General features: G+C 40.2%; 1 protein-coding gene and 1 long non-coding RNA gene across 5 annotated transcripts in view; one reads left to right on the forward strand and one right to left on the reverse strand.

The window, feature by feature from the left end:
- Positions 1-27,640, forward strand: part of LOC143004113 (exostosin-1-like) — a 216,886-nt gene that overhangs the window by 86,350 nt on the left and 102,896 nt on the right. The window lies entirely within an intron of this gene.
- Positions 543-9,467, reverse strand: LOC143004114 (uncharacterized). 3 transcript variants are annotated; one of them, XR_012963936.1, is made up of 4 exons: positions 9,397-9,467; positions 1,015-1,112; positions 885-909; positions 543-708 (listed from the first exon to the last, which is right to left on the reverse strand). It is a non-coding gene; the product is annotated as an uncharacterized LOC143004114 (long non-coding RNA). The 3 variants fall into 3 exon arrangements; XR_012963937.1 differs by lacking the exon at positions 9,397-9,467 and adding an exon at positions 2,945-3,012; XR_012963935.1 differs by lacking the exon at positions 9,397-9,467 and adding an exon at positions 1,276-1,353.

Consider the following 27,640-nt stretch of genomic DNA (forward strand, 5'->3'; position numbering starts at 1 on the left):
CTGCTTCAATGGATCTAAATCTAACAAAAACTGTTTGGATCATTTCAAATCCATTATCTGTATCGGCTTATCTCTGTTGGGTTGCGGGGTCCCTGGAGCCAATCCCAGCTGTCACTGGGCGAGGGCCAGGTACACCCTAGATAGGTTGTTCATTGCAGGGCACACATACAATTTGGAGTCACCTAATTAACCTGCATGTCTTTGGACTGTGGGAGGAAACCAGAGAACCCAGAGAGAACCCACGCAGACACGGGGAGAACATGCAAACTCCACACAGAAAGGCCCAGGTCTCGTACTCACAACCTTCCCACAAGTGCTTACCACTGCACCACCGTGCCGCCATCATTTCAAATCATCATTTAAAAATCGTCTTTCATCAGACTTGTTCAATTCAGATTTTAAATAAGCAAACAAAGAGATTTTTGACTTTTTATAATGCTGATTTATTCATTCATTCAAGCAGAAAGCATAATTTGTTGACTTACTTCTTTCCAATCAAAGCAGTTTAGATTTTTTTTCAAATGACTTTTTTCAAAATTAGCTCTCCATGTTAACACAGGAAAAAAAGGAGCAGCATGTTTTGTCTCGTCCAAACATTAGATGAAGAACCATGAAGAATGGCTCCAGCACACCAATCACTGCAGATTGTTGTCAGCAACTTGGTCAAGGTTCTCCTGCTGCAACTTGTTGTCCTTAACACCATATATGCTGGAGGAAGAGAAAGCATTCCACTGTACCGACAATAACAACAACAACAATAATAATAATAAAAGTACAATAATATATACTATATAATAATAAAGTATATAGTTTGATTACATTGAATGTGGAATGGTGCAAGTTAGTACTAATATTAATTCCTTATTAGTTTTACTTGTTCTTACTGATGGTGGTAGACGTGTCCGAGCACTAAATTAAAGAGACAAGACCATTGCATGTTATCACTGAACTTGCTGATTACATCACACAAACTGAATATTAACATGTTTTATGTAAAAAAGGCTTGCTTAGTACCGCGGTGATGATAGTACGGATGGTAGTAAAAGCCCTCTCCAGGTTCAGCCATGAGGAGCACCAGCCCCAACATGAGAAACACTGCCAGAAGTTTCATCCTGAATGCAAGAAGCAAACACAGTGCAGCAACACACAGCTGTCACAGCTTCATAGAGACTTGGGGAGAAACAGTCATTATGTGTTGGAATACAAGTCAAGATATACATTTATTTCCTTTCCCTTGTTATCATTTAAAATAAGGATTAAATAAGTATTGCTTACCTTTCAGTGAACGACAAAGTCAAAAGATCGTTGTCAAAAACAGAGCAGGGGCAGAAGATCTCCAAGCAAAGTGAGTCTATGTGCCTAATGGTGGAGAATTACAGGACTCTTTATATAGGCAAGGATGGATTTGGTTACTCAATGTTTGTGTATTATTAAGCAATATTATTTGAAGGACCCGTATGTGTTTCTGTTGGATTTCCTTATATGGGTTTATGTTGACAAATAACTTTAATCGTTAATCTCAACCAGGAAGATGAAGTGAGTCCACTCAGGGCTTCCTCCTCTCATCACTGCTTCAGAGCTAAAGGCTTATTAAACATCAAACAATCAAACAATCTCATCTCATGTCACCTTTCTTCCTTAAACATAATAATGACTTCAAATAAACTGAAATCATGCAGACTACTGAGTTGTTCCAGTTACAAACAGTATATTAGTAATACAATATGCCAAGAAACAACAATAGATCTAACACTGATGGAGACAACAGCTGTCTAAAAACACTCCCTGTTCAAGCACAAGTTCAGACTTTATTTTGTTTATGTGAGCATCTCAAAATTATTCAAAACTGTTCCAGTCATGATCGAGCTTAGAGGGGCACAGAGGGAGAGGAACCAAAACTGCTTCAATGTAACTACATCTAACAAAATCTGTTTGGATCATTTCAAATCCATTATCTGTATCTGCTTATCTCTGTTGGGTTGCCGAGTTGCTGGAGCCAATCCCAGCTGTCAACGGGCGAGGGCCGGGTACACCCTAGATAGGTCACCAGTTCATCCCAGGGCACACATACAATTTGGAATCACTTAATTAACCTGCATGTCTTTGGACTGTGGGAGGAAGCCAGAGAACCCGGAGAGAACCCACGCAGACACGGGGAGAACATGCAAACTCCACACAGAAAGGCCCAGGTCTCGTACTCACAACCTTCCCACAAGTGCTAACCACTGCACCACCGTGCCGCCATCATTTCAAATCATCATTTAAAAATCATCTTTCATCAGACTTGTTCAATTCAGATTTTAAATAAGCAAACAAAGAGGTTTTTGAGTTTTTATAATGCTTATTTATTCATTCATTCATCAGAAAGCTCAATTTATTGACTTACATCTTTCCAATCAAAGCAGTTTAGATTTCTTTTCAAATTGCTTTTTTCAAAATTTGCTCTCCATGTTATCATAGGGAAAATGACGCCATTTGTTTTGTCTCATCCAAACATTAGATGAAGAACCATGAAGAATGGCTCCAGCACACCAATCACTGCAGATTGTTGTAAGCAGCTTGGTCAAGGTTCTCCTGCTGCAACTGGTCCTCCTTTGTACCAAGTACGCTGGAGGAAGAGAAAGAGCATTCCACTTAACCAACAATAATAATAATATAATAATAATGATTATAATAAAGTACAATAATATATACTATACAATAATAAAGTATATAGTTTGATTACATGTGGAATGCTGCAAGTTAGTACTTATATTAATTCTTTGTTATTTGTACTTCATCCTGAAAACAAGAAGCAAACACAGTGCAGCAACACACAGCTGTCACAGCTTCATAGAGACTTGGGAAGAAACAGTCATTATGTGTTGGAATACAAGTCAAGATATACATTTATTTCCTAACCCTTGTTATCATTTAAGATTTGGATCAAATAAGTATTGCTTACCTTTCAGTGAACGACAAAGTCAAAAGATTGTTGTCACAAACAGAGCAGGGCAGAAGATCTACAAGCATGAGTGTGCCTAATGGTGGAGACATACAGGACTCTTTATATAGGCAAGGAGGAATTTGTTTACTCAATGTTTGTTTATTATTAAGCAATATTTTTTGTAGGACAAGCATGTGTTTCTGTTGGATTTCTTCATATGGGTTTATGTGGGCAAATAACATGTCTATAGTCTCAACCACCAAGATGATGTGAGTCTTCTCAGGGCTTCTTCCTCTCTTCACTGCTTCACAGCTAAAATCTCTCTGAAGTTCAGGAAAAATAATGATTCAACATCAAACAATCGCGTCTCATGTCGCCTTTCTTAAATCACGGTCATGACTTCAACTAAAATGAGATCATGAGTTACATTATGACATATCTCCATCTTTTCCATTGTTGACTTTACTCTGAATTTGCTGCATGATCTGCAATCAGAACATTCCAAAAAGGTGTTCATTGTTAAACAAAATCCTATCAAACTCACGATAAAATGCTGGTTTGTTGGTCTGGCTGGTTGTCAGAATTGAATCATAAAAAAACAAGCATCAAAGATATTAGGGATAGGGAAGATATTGCAGAGGATATCACTGCTATTTGATTACATTTAATCACAGCTTACGACAATCACAGTAACAGGTTTTCACTGTGAAATTAGCATTACAATGCTGCCTTTACATCTTCATTTTCTGTTCAATTCATCTTTAGTTTATGCTTAATTTACATTGAATCCCATTCAATTCATTGGCTATCGGCAGTGTGGCTCGCTGGGTTTTTAGAGGTAAATCATAGTCAAAGGTTTGATTCCTTTAGTGCCTGGCTGCTTGTTTCCTTACACGCTGTCAGCCTCACTCAGGGTTTCAACACAACTATGATGACGAGCCCTAAACTATGAACTGCAAACTAAGTTAAGGATATATTCTCATACAACACAAGAGAACTCTAATAGTAATAGGAACATGAAACAGGATAAACATCACAACTGCAGAAATGTTCAGGCCTGTTGAACATTAAGGACATTTCTCTCATCAGTACACCAGGATGCTACAATATTATCAGCTTAACACATTAATGTATGAATATAACTGAATTGTTAACTGTGCTTTACTGTAAAATGACCATCAACCAATGTCAATCAATCAAATAAATCAACATCTTGCTTATCATACACCGAATCCCATTCAATTTACTAACCATTCAAAGATAAACAGCATGATTTTCTTCACCTGCTTCTAATGCCAAAGACAAACTGTCTTCTGTTGTCTCTCCTGTGATATGGGACCGAGACTGAAGAAATGTTGTTTTTTGGTGGCCAAGAACAGGTGCAGCTTTTTAAAATGTTGTTTGTGTGTTTGCTCAAGATCAACACAGTAATTCATGTCACCTGTGTTGATGCCGTCAGGGTCATCAGTAACATTGAGCTCCCGCTTAAATAATTGTGAGATGTATTATAAGATCGTCCGCTCTGAAGATTTGAGTGAGGATGTAAACTTCCAATATCATAGAATTCTCAGTCTAGCAAGTAGAGTTGAGAAGGAGATAATGTTTTATGTTGGATGATCAGTTAACTTTCGACATTTCTTCTGTTGCGGCCTCAACAAGGATCAACAGACATTGTCTCTCTCTCTCTCGCTCTCGCTCTCGCTCTCTCTCTCTCTCATATTGTGTGTGTGTGTCTGTAGATGCTTGCGTCTATTACAAAGAAGCTGTTAAGCTTAATGGCTATCTTACCCACTTCTCTAAATTGTCATCTCTGTTTAACGGTAGATGTGTGTGTGCAGATGTCTACATGGTCTTTGTGATTAGATTGGGGGCTATGATAACTCAAAGAAGCTGTTGTGCCACCGTTACCAGTTGGATGACTCTAGCTAAACTACTTCTCCAAAGCCAGTTTTCCTGTTGTCACTTAGAGGAACAACAACTATTGTGAGAGACACAAATAGAGAAGTAATTGTTGTATTGCCTTTTTTTTATGTAAATGTTAGTTTGATAGGCAAGTTCCTTCAAAATATATTTGGGTTTTTTTGCAATTTGTTTTTATTGAAGCAAACATTGTACATGACATTGTGCATACAGTTGTAGGATATTTTGGAGATCATATTTTTAAATAGAAAGAGGGGGAAGAGGAGAGAGAGAAAGAGCTATAGAGAAGGAAGGAAGGTTGTATTATAACTACTATTGTTGTTAATCTTTATACATAGACCCTGAGGTAGAGTACAAGTAGAAAGGAATTGCGTTGATGCCATAGGGTACATACAGTTCTTACAGGATGATGTCAAACAGCAATGTAGGCTAGTACAAATTGCATAGGTTGTGATAGAGAGAGAGAGGGCAAAGAAACAGAAGAAAAAAACAGAGACAGGACATCCCACCCAGAAACCTCCCCCAACCCCACGTCACACAACCCCATCCTGGCCTGCCTGAGATGTAAAATAAAATGAAATAATAATAAAAAAAGGAACTATTCGGTGTTGTGGTATTCAGTCACTGGTCTGGCATAGCCTGTAAATCTGTGAAATAAGAGAGGGAAGGTTGCCATCTCTGATAGAACTTATCGGTGTGGCACCTCAAAGTGTACGTGATTTCTTGAGTCTAAGAAAGTACATTGTATCCTTAAGCCATTGCTAAATAGAGGGAGGGGTGAGGGATTTCCAATGTAGGAGCAGGCGTCGTCTGGCAAGCAAAGAGGTGAACATATTCATTTCCTTTTGTGTGGTGTTAAATTGGCGTAGGTCATATGGAGTGCCGAAGATGGCAATATAAGGGGAGGGTTGAACTTGCATTCCCAATATGGTGGACAGTGTGTTGAAGTAACCCGCCCAGTAGTTGAGGAAAATATATTTGTATTGACAAGAATGAGCTCGTCATCACTTGTCTTCCCTCCGCTTTTCTCTTTTAGGTACTTACTGATTTTGTAGTTGGTGAGCAAATCTTTTTGTCTTTTTATGCATAACGGCTTTCGTTGCTCAAGTTTCTCATTGATTGATTCTGTACGCTCCCTCAGCCTCAGAGTATTGTTCTCTAAGGATAAGCCTTATTGAGTCTGTGGAACAGTAAATGTAAATGTTTTCATATGTTTGAACCTCTGTCGTTATAGAAATCAGAAATATAAAGTTGTGAAATATCAATTTCCACGCACAAGAGGATTCTTCAGGGAAGAAAAGTCTTCCTTGGCAGAGCAAAGGTTGGGAGACACTGCTTTACACAATAAGAAGCCACTAGCTGAGGGTTTTTGGTGTTTGGCATTTGATCCTGGAGTAAGCGCCTCTCTTCTGGCTCGGATAACTCAGCCAGGTCACATTGTAGCCCTAATATCTATCTATATCTATATCTATATCTATATTTATATATCAGCTCACCCAGACCGGCTCAGCCATCTTTGGGTCACCTCACTATGACTTGTTCTTTCCTCTTTGAATCCCTTTGTTCAGCTCTCCTCTAGAATCAGAAACAGAATCAGAATCAGAATCGCTTTATTCGCCAGTTAAGTTAACACTTACGATGAATTTGCTCTGGTCCTTGGTGCGTACAAATAACGTAAAAAGACAACAAGAAACAACATTTAAAACAACATATAAAACAACTTATAAGAACAGCAGCTCAGGAATAATTAAATTAAAAAACACACTAAATGAAATAAATTAACTAAATGAATACTGTTGAATAAAGTGTTAAAAAATGGGCAGGGGTTTATTGTAATAAATTAACTGAATTGAAAACTGTTAAGTAAAGTAAAGTGAATGTGCAGAGGTTTGTTGTGAAGTCAGTGGAAGACCCGGGCCTTGCTGATAAAGCCCACTGCAGAGGGAAAGAAGCTGGATTTGTGGCGTGAGGTTTTGGTCCTGATGGACCTCAGCCTCCTGCCAGAGGGGAGGGTTAAAAACTGTTTGTGTCCAGGGTGGGAGGGGTCGACCAGAATCTTGCCTGCCCGCTTCAGGGTCCGGGAGGCATACAGGTCCTGGAGGGACCTTGTCCTTGGCAGTGGCTGCAGCGAACCAGACGGTGATGGAAGAGGTGAGGATGGACTCAATGATGGCAGAGTAGAAGTGCACCATCATTGTCTTTGGCAGGCTGAACTTCTTCAGCTGCCGCAGAAAGAACATCCTTTGCTGGGCTTTTTTGGTGAGGGAGCTGATGTTGAGCTCCCACTTGAGGTCCTGGGATATAATGGATCCCAGGAAACGAAATGACTCCACAGTGTCAACTGGGGAGTCACACAGAGTGATGGGGGTGGTTGGGGCTGCGTTCAGTCGAGAATCCACGACCATCTGCTTTGTTTTCAGAGCATTAAGCTCCAGATTGTTCTACCCGCACCAATTCACCAGACGGTCAATCTCCTGCCTATAGGCGGACTCGTCCCCATCAGAGATACAAGGAGAAGAGTAGAGGGGAAAGAACGCAGCCTTGAGGGGAACCGGTGCAAATGGGAGCTGGGAGAGCTTGTCCTGCAGCAGTGAGGGGATGATAGTGTTGAAGGCAGAGCTGAAGTCAACCAACAGGATCCTGGCGTAGGTTCCTGCGGAGTCCAGGTGCTAACGGGGGAAGTGAAGGGCTATGTTGACAGCGTCATCTACAGACCTGTTGGCTCTGTAGGCAAACTGCAGGGGTCCAGGAGGGGGTCCAGGAGGAATTTCAGCTGGGGGAGCACCAGGCGCTCAAAGGACTTCACGACTACAGATGTCAGAGCGACGGGTCTGTAGTTATTAAGTCCTGTGGTTCTTGGCTTCTTGGGGATGGGGATGATGGTGGACGCTTCGAAGCAGGCTGGTACATGGCATGTCTCTAATGAGGTGTTGAAGATGTCACCTTTCTTCTTTTAACATAATAATGACTACAAATAAATTGAAATCATGCAGACTACTGAGTTGGATTATGACATTTTCTCCAACTTCTCCCTTGTTGACTTTACTCAGGTCAGGTTATACTGGTGAGACAAATGTTCCAGTTACAAACAGTATATTAGTAATACAATATACCAAGACACAACAATAGATCTAACACTGATGGAGACAACAGCTGTCTAAAAACACTCCCTGTTCAAGCACAAGTTCAGACTTTATTTTGTTTATGTGAGCATCTCAAAATGACACAAAACTGTTCCAGTCATGATCGTGCTTAGAGGGGCACAGAGGGAGAGGAACCAAAACTGCTTCAATGGATCTAAATCTAACAAAATCTGTTTGGATCATCTCAAATCCATTATCTGTATCGGCTTATCTCTGTTGGGTTGCAGGGTTGCTGGAGCCAATCCCAGCTGTCACTGGGCGAGGGCCAGGTACACCCTAGATAGGTCACCAGTTCATCCCAGGGCACACATACAATTTGGAATCACTTAATTAGCCTGCATGTCTTTGGACTGTGGGAGAAAGCCGGAGAACCTGAGGAGAACCCACGCAGACACGGGGAGAACATGCAAACTCCACACAGAAAGGCCCAGGTCTCGTACTCACAACCTTCCCACAAGTGCTTACCACTGCACCACCGTGAAGCCATCATCTCAAATCATCATTTAAAAATTGCCTTTCATCAGACTTGTTCAATTCAGTTTTTAGATAAGCAAACAAAGAGATTTTTGAGTTTTTATAATGCTGATTTATTCATTCATTCAAGCAGAAAGCTCAATTTATTGACTTACATCTTTCCAATCAAAACAGTTTCAATTTTTTTCAAATGACTTTTTTCAAAATTTGCTCTCCATGTTATCACAGGAAAAAAAGGTTCTCTATGTTTTGTCTCGTCTAAACATTAGATGAAGAAGCATGAAGAATGGCTCCAGCACACCAATCACTGCAGATTGTTGTCAGCAGCTTGGTCAAGGTTCTCCTGCTGCAACTGGTCCTCGTCCCCTCGAATACAGCTGGAGGAAGAGAAAGAGCATCTCACTTTACCAACAACAATAATAATAATAATAATAATAAAGTCGTTAATATATACTTTATAATAATAAAGTATAAAGTTTGATTACATTGAATGTGGAATGGTGCAAGTTAGTACTTATATTAATTCTCTGTTAGTTCTACTTGTTCTTACCGGTTCACAAGTGCTCCGGTCGCTAAATTAAAGAGACAAGACCATCACATTTTATCACTGAACTTGCTGATTACATCACACAAACTGATAATTAACATGTTTTTATGTGAAAAAGGCTTGCTTAGTACCGTGAGCAACGATGAAACTAAGAAAGCCCTCTCCAGGTTCAGCCATGAGGAGCACCAGCCCCAACACCAGAAACACTGCCAGAAGTTTCATCCTGAAAACAAGAAGCAAACACAGTGCAGCAACACACAGCTGTCACAGCTTCATAGAGACTTGGGAAGAAACAGTCATTATGTGTTGGAATACAAGTCAAGATATACATTTATTTCCTTTCCCTTGTTATCATTTAAAATAAGGATTAAATAAGTATTGCTTACCTTTCAGTGAACGACAAAGTCAAAAGATCGTTGTCAAAAACAGAGCAGGGCAGAAGATCTACAAGCAAAGTGAGTCTATGTGCCTAATGGTGGAGACATACAGGACTCTTTATATAGGCAAGGATGAATTTGTTTACTCAATGTTTGTGTATTATTGAGCAATGTAACTTGAAGGACACACATGTGTTTCTGTTGGATTTCCTCATAAGGGTTTATGTTGACAAATAACTTGTCGTTAACCTCAACCAGGAAGATGAAGTGAGTCCACTCAGGGCTTCCTCCTCTCATCACTGCTTCACAGCTAAAGGCTGATTAAACATCAAACAATCTCATCTCATGTCACCTTTCTTCTTTAAACATAATAAGTGTTGTTGTCAGCAACTTGGTCGAGGTTCTCCTGCTGCAACTGGTCCTCCTTTCCACCATTAATCACGCTGGAGGAAGAGAAAGAGCATTCCACTTTACCAACAACAACACAAACTTAATAACAATAATAATAATATAGTTTAAAGTTTGGTAACATTGAATGTGGAATGGTGCAAGTTAGTACTTATATTAATTCTTTGTTAGTTGTACTTGTTCTTACTGATGGAGCAATCCGATGCTTAAATTGAAGAGACAAGACCATTAGATTTGACCACTGAACTTGCTGATTATATCACACAAACTGATTATTGACATGGTTTTTTTGTGTAAAAAAGGCTTGCTTAGTACCGTGACCAATGAGACGACCAAAAAAGCCCTCTCCGGGTTCAGCCATGAGGAGCACCAGCCCCAACACCAGAAACACTGCCAGAAGTTTCATCCTGAAAACAAGAAGCAAACACAGTGCAGCAACACACAGCTGTCACAGCTTCATAGAGACTTGGGAAGAAACAGTCATTATGTGTTGGAATACAAGTCAAGATATACATTTATTTCCTAACCCTTGTTATCATTTAAAATTTGGATCAAATAAGTATTGCTTACCTTTCAGTGAACGACAAAGTCAAAAGATTGTTGTCAAAAACAGAGCAGAGCAGAAGATCTACAAGCAAAGTGAGTCTATGTGCCTAATGGTGGAGACATACAGGACTCTTTATATAGGCAAGGAGGAATTTGTTTACTCAATGTTTGTGTATTATTAAGCAATATTATTTGAAGGACACGCATGTGTTTCTGTTGGATTTCTTCATATGGGTTTATGTGGGCAAATAACGTTTCTTTAGTCTCAACCATCAAGATGATGTGAGTCTTCTCAGGGCTTCCTCCTCTCATCACTGCTTCACAGCTAAAAGTTTACTGAAGTTCAGGAAAAATAATGACAAACAATAGCGTCTCATGTCACCTTTCTTAAATAACAGTAATGACTTCAAATAAAATGAACTCATGAGTTACATCATGACATATCTCCCCTGTTCCATTGTTGACTTTACCCTGAATTTGGATTTTCATTTCATGATGTGCAGTCAGAACATTCCAAAAAGGTGTTCATTGTTAAACAAAATCCTATCAAACTCACGATAAAATGCTGGTTTGTTGGTCTGGCTGGTTGTCAGAATTGAATCATAAAAAAACAAGCATCAAAGATATTAGGGATAGGGAAGATATTGCAGAGGATATCACTGCTATTTGATTACATTTAATCACAGCTTTCGACAATCACAGCAACAGGTTTTCACGGTGAAATTAGCATTACAATGCTGCCTTTACATCTTCATTTTCTGTTCAATTCATCTTTAATTTATGCTTAATTTACATTGAATCCCATTCAATTCATTGGCTATCGGCAGTGTGGCTAGCTGGGTTTTTAGAGGTAAACCATAGTCAAAGGTTTGATTCCTTTAGTGCCTGGCTGCTTGTTTCCTTACACGCTGTCAGCCTCACTCAGGGTTTCAACACAACTATGATGACGAGTCCTAAACTATAAACTGTGAACTAAACTAAGGCTAATTTTCATATAACACTAGAGAACTCTAATAGTAATAGGAACATGAAACAGGATAAACATCACAACTGCAGAAATGTTCAGGCCTGTTGAACATTAAGGACATTTCTCTCATCAGTACACCAGGATGCTACAATATTATCAGCTTAACACATTAATGTATGAATATAACTGAATTGTTAACTGTGCTTTACTGTAAAATGACCATCAACCAATGTCAATCAATCAAATTAATCAACATCTTGCTTATCATACACCGAATCCCATTCAACTAACTAGCCATTCAAATATAAACAGCATGATTTTCTTCACCTGCTTCTAATGCCAAAGACAAACTGTCTTCTGTTGTCTCTCCTGTGATATGGGACCGAGACTGAAGAAATGTTGTTTTTTGGTGGCCAAGAACAGGTGCAGCTTTTTAAAATGTTGTTTGTGTGTTTGCTCAAGATCAACACAGTAATTCATGTCACCTGTGTTGATGCCGTCAGGGTCATCAGTAACATTGAGCTCCCGCTTAAATAATTGTGAGATGTATTATAAGATCGTCCGCTCTGAAGATTTGAGTGAGGATGTAAACTTCCAATATCATAGAATTCTCAGTCTAGCAAGTAGAGTTGAGAAGGCGATAATGTTTTATGTTGGATGATCAGTTAACTTTCGACATTTCTTCTGTTGCGGCTTCAACAAGAATCAACAGACCTTCTCTCTCTCTCTCTCTCTCTCTCTCTCTCTCTCTCTCTCATATTGTGTGTGTGTGTCTGTAGATGCTTGCGTCTATTACAAAGAAGCTGTTAAGCTTAATGGCTATCTTACCCACTTCTCTAAATTGTTCGGTCACTGGTCTGGCATAGCCTGTAAATCTGTGAAATAAGAGAGTGACGGCTGCCATCTCTGATAGAACTTATCGGTGTGGCACCTCAAAGTGTACTTGAATTCTCGAGTCTAAGAAAGTACATTGTATCCTTAAGCCATTGCGAAATAGAAGGAGGGGTGAGGGATTTCCAATGTAGGAGCAGGCGTCGTCTGGCAAGCAAAGAGGTGAACATATTCATTTCCTTTTGTGTGGTGTTAAGTTGGCGTAGGTCATATGGAGTGCTGAAGATGGCAATATAAGGGGAGGGTTGAACTTGCATTCCCAATATGGTGGACAGTGTGTTGAAGTAACCCGCCCAGTAGTTGAGGAAAATATATTTGTATTGACAAGAATGAGCTCGTCATCACTTGTCTTCCCTCCGCTTTTCTCTTTTAGGTACTTACTGATTTTGTAGTTGGTGAGCAAATCTTTTTGTCTTTTTACGCATAACGGCTTTCGTTGCTCAAGTTTCTCATTGATTGATTCTGTACACTCCCTCAGCCTCAGAGAATTGTTCTCTAAGGATAAGCCTTATTGAGTCTGTGGAACAGTAAATGTAAATGTTTTCATATGTTTGAACCTCTGTCGTTATAGAAATCAGAAATATAAAGTTGTGAAATATCAATTTCCACGCACAAGAGGATTCTTCAGGGAAGAAAAGTCTTCCTTGGCAGAGCAAAGGTTGGGAGACACTGCTTTACACAATAAGAAGCCACTAGCTGAGGGTTTTTGGTGTTTGGCATTTGATCCTGGAGTAAGCGCCTCTCTTCTGGCTCGGATAACTCAGCCAGGTCACATTGTAGCCCTAATATCTATCTATATCTATATCTATATCTATATCTATATCTACATCTATATATCAGCTCACCCAGACCGGCTCAGCCATCTTTGGGTCACCTCACTATGACTTGTTCTTTCCTCTTTGAATCCCTTTGTTCAGCTCTCCTCCAGAATCAGAATCAGAATCAGAATCAGAATCGCTTTATTCGCCAGTTAAGTTAACACTTAAGATGAATTTGCTCTGGTCCTTGGTGCGTACAAATAACGTAAAAAGACAACAAGAAACAACATTTAAAACAACATATAAAACAACTTATAAGAACAGCAGCTCAGGAATAATTAAATTAAAAAACACACTAAATGAAATAAATTAACTAAATGAATACTGTTGAATAAAGTGTTAAAAAATGTGCAGGGGTTTATTGTAATAAATTAACTGAATTGAAAACTGTTAAGTAAAGTAAAGTGAACGTGCAGGGGTTGTTGTGAAGTCAGTGGAAGACCTTGAGGCCTTGCTGATAAAGCCCACTGCAGAGGGAAAGAAGCTGGATTTGTGGCGTGAGGTTTTGGTCCTGATGGACCTCAGCCTCCTGCCAGAGGGGAGGGTTAAAAACTGTTTGTGTCCAGGGTGGGAGGGGTCGGCCAGAATCTTGCCTGCCCGCTTCAGGGTCCGGGAGGCATACAGGTCCTGGAGGGACCTTGTCCTTGGCAGTGGCTGCAGCGAACCAGACGGTGATGGAGGAGGTGAGGATGGACTCAATGATGGCAGAGTAGAAGTGCACCATCATTGTCTTTGGCAGGCTGAACTTCTTCAGCTGCCGCAGGAAGAACATCCTTTGCTGGGCTTTTTTGGTGAGGGAGCTGATGTTGAGCTCCCACTTGAGGTCCTGGGATATAATGGATCCCAGGAAACGAAAGACTCCACAGTGTCAACTGGGGAGTCACACAGAGTGATGGGGGTGGTTGGGGCTGCGTTCAGTCGAAAATCCACGACCATCTGCTTTGTTTTCAGAGCGTTAAGCTCCAGATTGTTCTACCCGCACCAATTCACCAGACGGTCAATCTCCTGCCTATAGGCGGACTCGTCCCCATCAGAGATACAAGGAGAAGAGTAGAGGGGAAAGAACGCAGCCTTGAGGGGAACCGGTGCAGATGGGAGCTGGGAGAGCTTGTCCTGCAGCAGTGAGGGGATGATAGTGTTAAAGGCAGAGCTGAAGTCAACCAACAGGATCCTGGCGTAGGTTCCTGCGGAGTCCAGGTGCTAACGGGTGAAGTGAAGGGCTATGTTGACAGCGTCGTCTACAGACCTGTTGGCTCTGTAGGCAAACTGCAGGGGTCCAGGAGAGGGTCGGTGAGGGATTTCAGCTGGGGGAGCACCAGGCGCTCAAAGGACTTCGTGACTACAGATGTCAGAGCGACGGGTCTGTAGTTATTAAGTCCTGTGGACCTTGGCTTCTTGGGGATGGGGATGATGGTGGACGCTTTGAAGCAGGCTGGTACATGGCATGTCTCTAATGAGGTGCTGAAGATGTCACCTTTCTTCTTTTAACATAATAATGACTACAAATAAATTGAAATCATGCAGACTACTGAGTTGGATTATGACATTTTCTCCAACTTCTCCCTTGTTGACTTTACTCTGAGTTTGAAACTGGGTGGAGTAATATCTGTTATGCACTAAGTCAGGTTATACTGGTGAGACAAATGTTCCAGTTACAAACAGTATATTAGTAATACAATATACCAAGACACAACAATAGATCTAACACTGATGGAGACAACAGCTGTCTAAAAACACTCCCTGTTCAAGCACAAGTTCAGACTTTATTTTGTTTATGTGAGCATCTCAAAATGACACAGAACTGTTCCAGTCATGATCGTGCTTAGAGGGGCACAGAGGGAGAGGAACCAAAACTGCTTCAATGGATCTAAATCTAACAAAATCTGTTTGGATCATCTCAAATCCATTATCTGTATCGGCTTATCTCTGTTGGGTTGCAGGGTTGCTGGAGCCAATCCCAGCTGTCACTGGGCGAGGGCCAGGTACACCCTAGATAGGTCACCAGTTCATCCCAGGGCACACATACAATTTGGAATCACCCCTAATTAACCTGCATGTCTTTGGACTGTGGGAGGAAGCCGGAGAACCTGGAGAGAACCCACGCAGACACGGGGAGAACATGCAAACTCCACACAGAAAGGCCCAGGTCTCGTACTCACAACCTTCCCACAAGTGCTAACCACTGCACCACCGTGCCGCCATCATTTCAAATCATCATTTAAAAATTGTCTTTCATCAGACTTGTTCAATTCAGTTTTTAAATAAGCAAACAAAGAGGTTTTTGAGTCTTTAAAATGCTGATTTATTCATTCATTCAAGCAGAAAGCTCAATTTATTGACTTACATCTTTCCAATCAAAACAGTTCATGTTCTGTATGTTTTGTCTCGTCTAAACATTAGATGAAGAAGCATGAAGAATGGCTCCAGCACACCAATCACTGCAGATTGTTGTCAGCAGCTTGGTCAAGGTTCTCCTGCTGCAACTGGTCCTTGTCCCCTTGAATACAGCTGGAGGAAGAGAAAGAGTATTCCACTTTACCAGCAACAACAATAATAATAATAATAATAAAGTCGTAAATATATACTTTATAATAATAATAAAGTATATAGTTTGCTTACATTGAATGTGGAATGGTGCAAGTTAGTACTTATATTAATTCTCTTTTAGTTGTACTTGTTCTTACCGGTTCGCGACCCATCCAGCCGCTAAATTAAAGAGACAAGACCAATACATTTTATCACTGAACTTGCTGATTATATCACACAAACTGATTATTAACATGTTTTTTTGTGAAAAAGGCTTGCTTAGTACCGTGACCAACTCCACGCCATATGTGATGAAAATAGCCCTCTCCAGGTTCAGCCATGAGGAGCACCAGCCCCAACACGAGAAACACTGCCAGAAGTTTCATCCTGAAAACAAGAAGCAAACACAGTGCAGCAACACACAGCTGTCACAGCTTCATAGAGACTTGGGAAGAAACAGTCATTATGTGTTGGAATACAAGTCATAATATACATTTATTTCCTTTCCCTTCTTATCATTTAAAATAAGGATTAAATAAGTATTGCTTACCTTTCAGTGAACGACAAAGTCAAAAGATCGTTGTCAAAAACAGAGCAGGGCAGAAGATCTACAAGCAAAGTGAGTCTATGTGCCTAATGGTGGAGACATACAGGACTCTTTATATAGGCAAGGATGAATTTGTTTACTCAATGTTTGTGTATTATTGAGCAATGTAACTTGAAGGACACGCATGTGTTTCTGTTGGATTTCCTCATAAGGGTTTATGTTGACAAATAACTTGTCGTTAATCTCAACCAGGAAGATGAAGTGAGTCCACTCAGGGCTTCCTCCTCTCATCACTGCTTCACAGCTAAAGGCTGATTAAACATCAAACAATCTCATCTCATGTCACCTTTCTTCTTTAAACATAATAAGTGTTGTTGTCAGCAACTTGGTCAAGGTTCTCCTGCTGCAACTGGTCCTCCTTTCCACCATTAATCACGCTGGAGGAAGAGAAAGAGCATTCCACTTTACCAACAACAACAAAAACTTAATAACAATAATAATAATATAGTATATAGTTTGGTAACATTGAATGTGGAATGGTGCAAGTTAGTACTTATATTAATTCTTTGTTAGTTGTACTTGTTCATACTGATGGAGCAATCTTATGCCTAAATTGAAGAGACAAGACCATTAGATTTGACCACTGAACTTGCTGATTATATCACACAAACTGATTATTGACATGTTTTTATGTGAAAAAGGCTTGCTTAGTACCGTGACCAATGAGATGACCAAAAAAGCCCTCTCCAGGTTCAGCCATGAGGAGCACCAGCCCCAACACGAGAAACACTGCCAGAAGTTTCATCCTGAAAACAAGAAGCAAACACAGTGCAGCAACACACAGCTGTCACAGCTTCATAGAGACCTGGGAAGACACAGTCATTATGTGTTGGAATACAAGTCAAGATATACATTTATTTCCTAACCCTTGTTATCATTTAAGATATGGATCAAATAAGTATTGCTTACCTTTCAGTGAACGACAAAGTCAAAAGATCGTTGTCAAAAACAGAGCAGGGCAGAAGATCTACAAGCAAATTGAGTCTATGTGCCTAATGGTGGAGACATACAGGACTCTTTATATAGGCAAGGAGGAATTTGTTTACTCAATGTTTGTTTATTATTAAGTAATATTATTTGAAGGACACGCATGTGTTTCTGTTGGATTTCTTCATATGGGTTTATGTGGGCAAATAACATGTCTATAGTCTCAACCATCAAGATGATGTGAGTCTTCTCAGGGCTTCTTCCTCTCATCACTGCTTCACAGCTAAAAGTTTACTGAAGTTCAGGAAAAATAATAACAAACAATCGCGTCTCATGTCGCCTTTCTTAAATAACAGTAATGACTTCAAATAAAATGAACTCATGAGTTACATCATGACATATCTCCACCTGTTCCATTGTTGACTTTACCCTGAATTTGGATTTTCATTTCATGATGTGCAGTCAGAACATTCCAAAAAGGTGTTCATTGTTAAACAAAATCCTATCAAACTCACGATAAAATGCTGGTTTGTTGGTCTGGCTGGTTGTCAGAATTGAATCATAAAAAAACAAGCATCAAAGATATTAGGGATAGGGAAGATATTGCAGAGGATATCACTGCTATTTGATTACATTTAATCACAGCTTTCGACAATCACAGCAACAGGTTTTCACGGTGAAATTAGCATTACAATGCTGCCTTTACATCTTCATTTTCTGTTCAATTCATCTTTAATTTATGCTTAATTTACATTGAATCCCATTCAATTCATTGGCTATCGGCAGTGTGGCTAGCTGGGTTTTTAGAGGTAAACCATAGTCAAAGGTTTTTGACTAGTGCCTGGCTGCTTGTTTCCTTACACGCTGTCAGCCTCACTCAGGGTTTCAACACAACTATGATGACGAGTCCTAAACTATAAACTGTGAACTAAACTAAGGATACATTTTCATATAACACTAGAGAACTCTAATAGTAATAGGAACATGAAACAGGATAAACATCACAACTGCAGAAATGTTCAGGCCTGTTGAACATTAAGGACATTTCTCTCATCAGTACACCAGGATGCTACAATATTATCAGCTTAACACATTAATGTATGAATATAACTGAATTGTTAACTGTGCTTTACTGTAAAATGACCATCAACCAATGTCAATCAATCAAATTAATCAACATCTTGCTTATCATACACCGAATCCCATTCAACTAACTAGCCATTCAAATATAAACAGCATGATTTTCTTCACCTGCTTCTAATGCCAAAGACAAACTGTCTTCTGTTGTCTCTCCTGTGATATGGGACCGAGACTGAAGAAATGTTGTTTTTTGGTGGCCAAGAACAGGTGCAGCTTTTTAAAATGTTGTTTGTGTGTTTGCTCAAGATCAACACAGTAATTCATGTCACCTGTGTTGATGCCGTCAGGGTCATCAGTAACATTGAGCTCCCGCTTAAATAATTGTGAGATGTAGTATAAGATCGTCCGCTCTGAAGATTTGAGTGAGGATGTAAACTCCCAATATCATAGAATTCTCAGTCTAGCAAGTAGAGTTGAGAAGGCGATAATGTTTTATGTTGGATGATCAGTTAACTTTCGACATTTCTTCTGTTGCGGCTTCAACAAGAATCAACAGACCTTCTCTCCCTCTCTCTCTCTCTCTCTCTCTCTCTCTCTCTCTCTCTCTCTCTCTCTCTCTCTCTCTCTCTCTCTCTCATATTGTGTGTGTGTGTCTGTAGATGCTTGCGTCTATTACAAAGAAGCTGTTAAGCTTAATGGCTATCTTACCCACTTCTCTAAATTGTCATCTCTGTTTAACGGTAGATGTGTGTGTGCGTGTGTGTGTGTGCAGATGTCTACATGGTCTTTGTGATAAGATTGGGGGCTATGATAACTCAAAGAAGCTGTTGTGCCACCGTTACCAGTGGGATGACTCTAGCTTACCTACTTCTCCGAAGCCAGTTTTCTTGTTGTCACTTAGAGGAACAACAACTATTGTGAGAGACACAAATAGAGAAGTAATTGTTGTATTGCCTTTTTTATTTAAATGTTAGTTTGATAGGCAAGTTCCTTCAAAATATATTTGGTTTTTTTTGCAATTTGTTTTTATTGAAGCAAACATTGTACATGACATTGTGCATACAGTTGTAGGATATTTTGGAGATCATATTTCATATAGAAAGAGGGGGAAGAGGAGAGAGAGAAAGAGCTATAGAGAAGGAAGGAAGGTTGTATTATCACTATTGTTGTTAAACTTTATACATAGACCCTGAGGTAGAGTACAAGTAGAATGGAATTGCGTTGATGCCATAGGGTACATACAGTTCTTACAGGATGATGTCAAACAGCAATGTAGGCTAGTACAAATTGCATAGGTTGTGATAGAGAGAGAGAGGGGAAAGAAACAGAAGAAAAAAACAGAGACAGGACATCCCACCCAGAAACCTCCCCCAACCCCACGTCACACAACCCCATCCTGGCCTGCCTGAGATGTAAAATAAAATGAAAAAAGAAAAAAAAGGAACTATTCGGTGTTGTGGTATTCAGTCACTGGTCTGGCATAGCCTGTAAATCTGTGAAATAAGAGAGGGAAGGTTGCCATCTCTGATAGAACTTATCGGTGTGGCACCTCAAAGTGTACTTGAATTCCCGAGTCTAAGAAAGTACATTGTATCCTTAAGCATTGCGAAATAGAGGGAGGGGTGAGGGATTTCCAATGTAGGAGCAGGCGTTGTCTGGCAAGCAAAGAGGTGAACATATTCATTTCCTTTTGTGTGGTGTTAAGTTGGCGTAGGTCATATGGAGTGCTGAAGATGGCAATATAAGGGGAGGGTTGAACTTGCATTCCCAATATGGTGGACAGTGTGTTGAAGTAACCCGCCCAGTAGTTGAGGAAAATATATTTGTATTGACAAGAATGAGCTCGTCATCACTTGTCTTCCCTCCGCTTTTCTCTTTTAGGTACTTACTGATTTTGTAGTTGGTGAGCAAATCTTTTTGTCTTTTTACGCATAACGGCTTTCGTTGCTCAAGTTTCTCATTGATTGATTCTGTACACTTCCTCAGCCTCAGAGAATTGTTCTCTAAGGATAAGCCTTATTGAGTCTTTGGAACAGTAAATGTAAATGTTTTCATATGTTTGAACCTCTGTCGTTATAGAAATCAGAAATATAAAGTTGTGAAATATCAATTTCCACGCACAAGAGGATTCTTCAGGGAAGAAAAGTCTTCCTTGGCAGAGCAAAGGTTGGGAGACACTGCTTTACACAATAAGAAGCCACTAGCTGAGGGTTTTTGGTGTTTGGCATTTGATCCTGGAGTAAGCGCCTCTCTTCTGGCTCGGATAACTCAGCCAGGTCACATTGTAGCCCTAATATCTATCTATATCTATATCTATATCTATATCTATATCTACATCTATATATCAGCTCACCCAGACCGGCTCAGCCATCTTTGGGTCACCTCACTATGACTTGTTCTTTCCTCTTTGAATCCCTTTGTTCAGCTCTCCTCCAGAATCAGAATCAGAATCAGAATCAGAATCAGAATCAGAATCAGAATCAGAATCGCTTTATTCGCCAGTTAAGTTAACACTTGAATTTGCTCTGGTCCTTGGTGCGTACAAATAACATAAAAAGACAACAAGAAACAACATTTAAAACAACATATAAAACAACTTATAAGAACAGCAGCTCAGGAATAATTAAATTAAAAAACACACTAAATGAAATAAATTAACTAAATGAATACTGTTGAATAAAGTGTTAAAAAATGTGCAGGGGTTTATTGTAATAAATTAACTAAATTGAAAATTGTTAAGTAAGTAAAGTGAATGTGCAGGGGTTTGTTGTCAAGTCAGTGGAAGACCCGGGCCTTGCTGATAAAGCCCACTGCAGAGGGAAAGAAGCTGGATTTGTGGCGTGAGGTTTTGGTCCTGATGGACCTCAGCCTCCTGCCAGAGGGGAGGGTTAAAAACTGTTTGTGTCCAGGGTGGGAGGGGTCGGCCAGAATCTTGCCTGCCCGCTTCAGGGTCCGGGAGGCGTACAGGTCCTGGAGGGACCTTGTCCTTGGCAGTGGCTGCAGCGAACCAGACGGTGATGGAAGAGGTGAGGATGGACTCAATGATGGCAGAGTAGAAGTGCACCATCATTGTCTTTGGCAGGCTGAACTTCTTCAGCTGCCGCAGGAAGAACATCCTTTGCTGGGCTTTTTTGGTGAGGGAGCTGATGTTGAGCTCCCACTTGAGGTCCTGGGATATAATGGATCCCAGGAAACGAAAGACTCCACAGTGTCAACTGGGGAGTCACACAGAGTGATGGGGGTGGTTGGGGCTGCGTTCAGTCGAAAATCCACGACCATCTGCTTTGTTTTCAGAGCGTTAAGCTCCAGATTGTTCTACCCGCACCAATTCACCAGACGGTCAATCTCCTGCCTATAGGCGGACTCGTCCCCATCAGAGATACAAGGAGAAGAGTAGAGGGGAAAGAACACAGCCTTGAGGGGAACCGGTGCAGATGGGAGCTGGGAGAGCTTGTCCTGCAGCAGTGAGGGGATGATAGTGTTGAAGGCAGAGCTGAAGTCAACCAACAGGCTCCTGGCGTAGGTTCCTGCGGAGTCCAGGTGCTAACGGGTGAAGTGAAGGGCTATGTTGACAGCGTCGTCTACAGACCTGTTGGCTCTGTAGGCAAACTGCAGGGGGTCCAGGAGGGGGTCCAGGAGGGATTTCAGGTGGGGGAGCACCAGGCGCTCAAAGGCCTTCTTGACTACAGATGTCAGAGCGACGGGTCTGTAGTTATTAAGTCCTGTGGACCTTGGCTTCTTGGGGATGGGGATGATGGTGGACGCTTTGAAGCAGGCTGGTACATGGCATGTCTCTAATGAGGTGTTGAAGATGTCACCTTGCTTCCTTTAACATAATAATGACTACAAATAAATTGAAATCATGCAGACTACTGAGTTGGATTATGACATTTTCTCCAACTTCTCCCTTGTTGACTTTACTCTGAATTTGAAACTGGGTGGAGTAATATCTGTTATGCACTAAGTCAGGTTATACTGCTGAGACAAATGTTCCAGTTACAAACAGTATATTAGTAATACAATATACCAAGACACAACAATAGATCTAACACTGATGGAGACATTACATTACATTACATTACGATCATTTGGCAGACGCTTTTATCCAAAGCGACTTACATTACATTACCACCCTTCGCAGAGGGGGGAGCAATTGAGGGTTCGGTGCCTTGCTCAGGGGCGCCTCGGCAGGGCCTCGAACCAGAGACCCTGAGACAACAGCTGTCTAAATACACTCCCTGTTCAAGCACAAGTTCAGACTTTATTTTGTTTATGTGAGCATCTCAAAATGACACAAAACTGTTCCAGTCATGATCGTGCTTAGAGGGGCACAGAGGGAGAGGAACCAAAACTGCTTCAAAGGTTCTAAATCTAACAAAATCTGTTTGGATCATCTCAAATCCATTATCTGTATCGGCTTATCTCTGTTGGGTTGCAGGGTTGCTGGAGCCAAGCCCAGCTGTCAATGGGCGAGGGCCGGGTACACCCTAGATAGGTTGTTCATCGCAGGGCACACATACAATTTGGAATCACTTAATTAACCTGCATGTCTTTGGACTGTGGGAGGAAGCTGGAGAACCTGGAGAGAACCCACGCAGACACGGGGAGAACATGCAAACTCCACACAGAAAGGCCCAGGTCTCGTACTCACAACCTTCCCACAAGTGCTAACCACTGCACCACGGTGCCGCCATCATTTCAAATCATCATTTAAAAATTGTCTTTCATCAGACTTGTTCAATTCAGTTTTTAAATAAGCAAACAAAGGTTTTTGAGTTTTTATAATGCTGATTTATTCATTCATTCAAGCAGAAAGCTCAATTTATTGACTTACATCTTTCCAATCAAAACAGTTTAGATTTTTTTTTCAAATGACTTTTATCCAAATTTGCTCTCCACGTTATCACAGGAAAAAAAGGTTCTGTATGTTTTGTCTCATCTAAACATTAGATGAAGGAGCATGAATAATGGCTCCAGCACACCAATCACTGCAGATTGTTGTCAGCAGCTTGGTCAAGGTTCTCCTGCTGCAACTGGTCCTCGTCCCCTTGAATACAGCTGGAGGAAGAGAAAGAGCATCTCACTTTACCAACAACAACAATAATAATAATAATAATAAAGTCGTAAGTATATACTTTATAATAATAATAAAGTATATAGATTGATAACATTGAATGTGGAATGGTGCAAGTTAGTACTTATATTAATTCTCTGTTAGTTGTACTTGTTCTTACCGGTTCACGACCCATCCAGCCGCTAAATTAAAGAGACAAGACCAATACATTTTATCACTGAACTTGCTGATTATATCACACAAACTGATTATTAACATGTTTTTTTGTGAAAAAGGCTTGCTTAGTACCGTGACCAACTCCACGCAATATGTGATGAAAAAAGCCCTCTCCAGGTTCAGCCATGAGGAGCACCAGCCCCAACACGAGAAACACTGCCAGAAGTTTCATCCTGAAAACAAGAAGCAAACACAGTGCAGCAACACACAGCTGTCACAGCTTCATAGAGACTTGGGAAGAAACAGTCATTATGTGTTGGAATACAAGTCATAATATACATTTATTTCCTTTCCCTTGTTATCATTTAAAATAAGGATTAAATAAGTATTGCTTACCTTTCAGTGAACGACAAAGTCAAAAGATCGTTGTCAAAAACAGAGCAGGGCAGAAGATCTACAAGCAAATTGAGTCTATGTGCCTAATGGTGGAGACATACAGGACTCTTTATATAGGCAAGGATGAATTTGTTTACTCAATGTTTGTGTATTATTGAGCAATGTAACTTGAAGGACACGCATGTGTTTCTGTTGGATTTCCTCATAAGGGTTTATATTGACAAATAACTTGTCATTAATCTCAACCAGGAAGATGAAGTGAGTCCACTCAGGGCTTCCTCCGCTCATCACTGCTTCACAGCTAAAGGCTGATTAAACATCAAACAATCTCATCTCATGTCACCTTTCTTCCTTAAACATAATAATGACTTCAAATAAACTGAAATCATGCAGACTACTGAGTTGGATTATGACATTTTCTCCAACTTCTCCCTTTTTGACTTTACTCTGAGTTTGAAACTGGGTGGAGTAATATCTGTTATGCACTAAGTCAGGTTATACTGCTGAGACAAATGTTCCAGTTACAAACAATACATTAGTAATACAATATGCCAAGAAACAACAATAGATCTAACACTGATGGAGACAACAGCTGTCTAAAACCACTCCCTGTTCAAGCACAAGTTCAGACTTTATTTTGTTTATGTGAGCATCTCAAAATGACACAAACTGTTCCAGTCAGGATCATGCTTAGAGGGGCACAGAGGGAGAGGAACCAAAACTGCTTCAATGTAACTAAATCTAACAAAATCTGTTTGAATCATTTCAAATCCATTATCTGTATCGGCTTATCTCTGTTGGGTTGCGGGGTCGCTGGAGCCAATCCCAGCTGTCACTGGGCGAGTGCCAGGTACACCCTAGATAGGTCACCAGTTCATCGCAGGGCACACATATAATTTGGAGTCACCTAATTAACCTGCATGTCTTTGGACTGTGGGAGGAAGCCGGAGAACCTGGAGATAACCCACGCAGACACGGGAGAACATGCAAACTCCACACAGAAAGGCCCAGGTCTCGTACTCACAACCTTCCCACAAGTGCTAACCACTGCACCACCGTGCCGCCATCATTTCAAATCATCATTTAAAAATCTTTCATCAGACTTGTTCAATTCAGATTTTAAATAAGCAAACAAAGAGATTTTTGAGTTTTTATAATGCTGATTTATTCATTCATTCAAGCAGAAAGCTCAACTCATTGACTTACATCTTTCCAATCAAAGCAGTTTAGATCTTTTTTTCAAATCACTTTTTTTCAAAATTTGCTCTCCATGTTATTACAGGAAAGAAAGGCACAGCATGTTTTGTCTCATCCAAACATTAGATGAAGAACCATAAAGAATGGCTCCAGCACACCAATCACTGCAGATTGTTGTCAGCAGCTTGGTCAAGGTTCTCCTGCTGCAACTGGTCCTTGTCCCCTTGAATACAGCTGGAGGAAGAGAAAGAGTATTCCACTTTACCAGCAACAACAATAATAATAATAATAATAATAAAGTCGTAAATATATACTTTATAATAATAATAAAGTATATAGTTTGCTTACATTGAATGTGGAATGGTGCAAGTTAGTACTTATATTAATTCTCTTTTAGTTGTACTTGTTCTTACCGGTTCGCGACCCATTTAGCCGCTAAATTAAAGAGACAAGACCAATACATTTTATCACTGAACTTGCTGATTATATCACACAAACTGATTATTGACATGTTTTTATGTGAAAAAGGCTTGCTTTGTACCGTGACCAAGATGACCCAAAAAGCCCTCTCCAGGTTCAGCCATGAGGAGCACCAGCCCCAACACGAGAAACACTGCCAGAAATTTCATCCTGAAAACAAGAAGCAAACACAGTGCAGCAACACACAGCTGTCACAGCTTCATAGAGACTTGGGAAGAAACAGTCATTATGTGTTGGAATACAAGTCAAGATATACATTTATTTCCTAACCCTTGTTATCAATTAAAAGAAGGATTAAATAAGTATTGCTTACCTTTCAGTGAACGACAAAGTCAAAAGATTGTTGTCAAAAAAAGAGCAGAGCAGAAGATCTACAAGCAAATTGAGTCTATGTGCCTAATGGTGGAGACATACAGGACTCTTTATATAGGCAAGGATGAATTTGTTCACTCAATGTTTGTGTATTATTAAGCAATATTATTTGAAGGACACGCATGTGTTTCTGTTGGATTTCTTCATATGGGTTTTTTGTGGGCAAATAACGTGTCTAGTCTCAACCACCAAGATGATGTGAGTCTACTCAGGGCTTCTTCCTCTCATCACTGCTTCACAGCTAAAAGTTTACTGAAGTTCAGGAAAAATAATAACAAACAATTGCGTCTCATGTCGCCTTTCTAAAATAACAGTAATGACTTCAAACAAAATGAACTCATGAGTTACATCATGACATATCTCTACCTTTTCCATTGTTGACTTTACTCTGAATTTGCTGCATGATGTGCAGTCAGAACATTCCAAAAAGGTGTTCATTGTTAAACAAAATCTTATCAAACTCACGATAAAATGCTGGTTTGTTGGTCTGGCTGGTTGTCAGAATTGAATCATAAAAAAACAAGCATCAAAGATATTAGGGATAGGGAAGATATTGCAGAGGATATCACTGCTATTTGATTACATTTAATCACAGCTTTCGACAATCACAGCAACAGGTTTTCACGGTGAAATTAGCATTACAATGCTGCCTTTACATCTTCATTTTCTGTTCAATTCATCTTTAGTTTATGCTTAATTTACATTGAATCCCATTCAATTCATTGGCTATCGGCAGTGTGGCTAGCTGGGTTTTTAGAGGTAAATCATAGTCAAAGGTTTGATTCCTTTAGTGCCTGGCTGCTTGTTTCCTTACACGCTGTCAGCCTCACTCAGGGTTTCAACACAACTTTGATGACGAGCCCTAAACTATGAACTGCAAACTAAGTTAAGGATATATTCTCATACAACACAAGAGAACTCTAATAGTAATAGGAACATGAAACAGGATAAGCATCACAACTGCAGAAATGTTCAGGCCTGTTGAACATTGAGGACATTTCTCTCATCAGTACACCAGGATGCTACAATATTATCAGCTTAACACATTAATGTATGAATATAACTGAATTGTTAACTGTGCTTTACTGTAAAATGACCATCAACCAATGTCAATCAATCAAATAAATCAACATCTTGCTTATCATACACCGAATCCCATTCAATTTACTAACCATTCAAAGATAAACAGCATGATTTTCTTCACCTGCTTCTAATGCCAAAGACAAACTGTCTTCTGTTGTCTCTCCTGTGATATGGGACCGAGACTGAAGAAATGTTGTTTTTTGGTGGCCAAGAACAGGTGCAGCTTTTTAAAATGTTGTTTGTGTGTTTGCTCAAGATCAACACAGTAATTAATGTCACCTGTGTTGATGCCGTCAGGGTCATCAGTAACATTGAGCTCCCGCTTGAATAAATGTGAGATGTAGTATAAGATCATCCGCTCTGAAGATTTAAGTGAGGATGTAAACTCCCAATATCATAGAATTCTCAGTCTAGCAAGTAGAGTTGAGAAGGAGATAATGTTTTATGTTGGATGATCAGTTAACTTTCGACATTTCTTCTGTTGCGGCCTCAACAAGGATCAACAGACATTCTCTCTCTCTCTCTCGCTCTCGCTCTCGCTCTCTCTCTCTCTCATATTGTGTGTGTGTGTCTGTAGATGCTTGCGTCTATTACAAAGAAGCTGTTAAGCTTAATGGCTATCTTACCCACTTCTCTAAATTGTCATCTCTGTTTAACGGTAGATGTGTGTGTGCAGATGTCTACATGGTCTTTGTGATTAGATTGGGGGCTATGATAACTCAAAG

The sequence above is a fragment of the Genypterus blacodes genome, unplaced genomic scaffold (genome assembly GCF_046128005.1).
Source record: "Genypterus blacodes isolate CSIRO-AG114 ecotype Tasmania unplaced genomic scaffold, CSIRO-AGI_Gbla_v1 ptg000064l_1, whole genome shotgun sequence".
NCBI classification, from domain to species: Eukaryota; Metazoa; Chordata; class Actinopteri; order Ophidiiformes; family Ophidiidae; genus Genypterus; species Genypterus blacodes.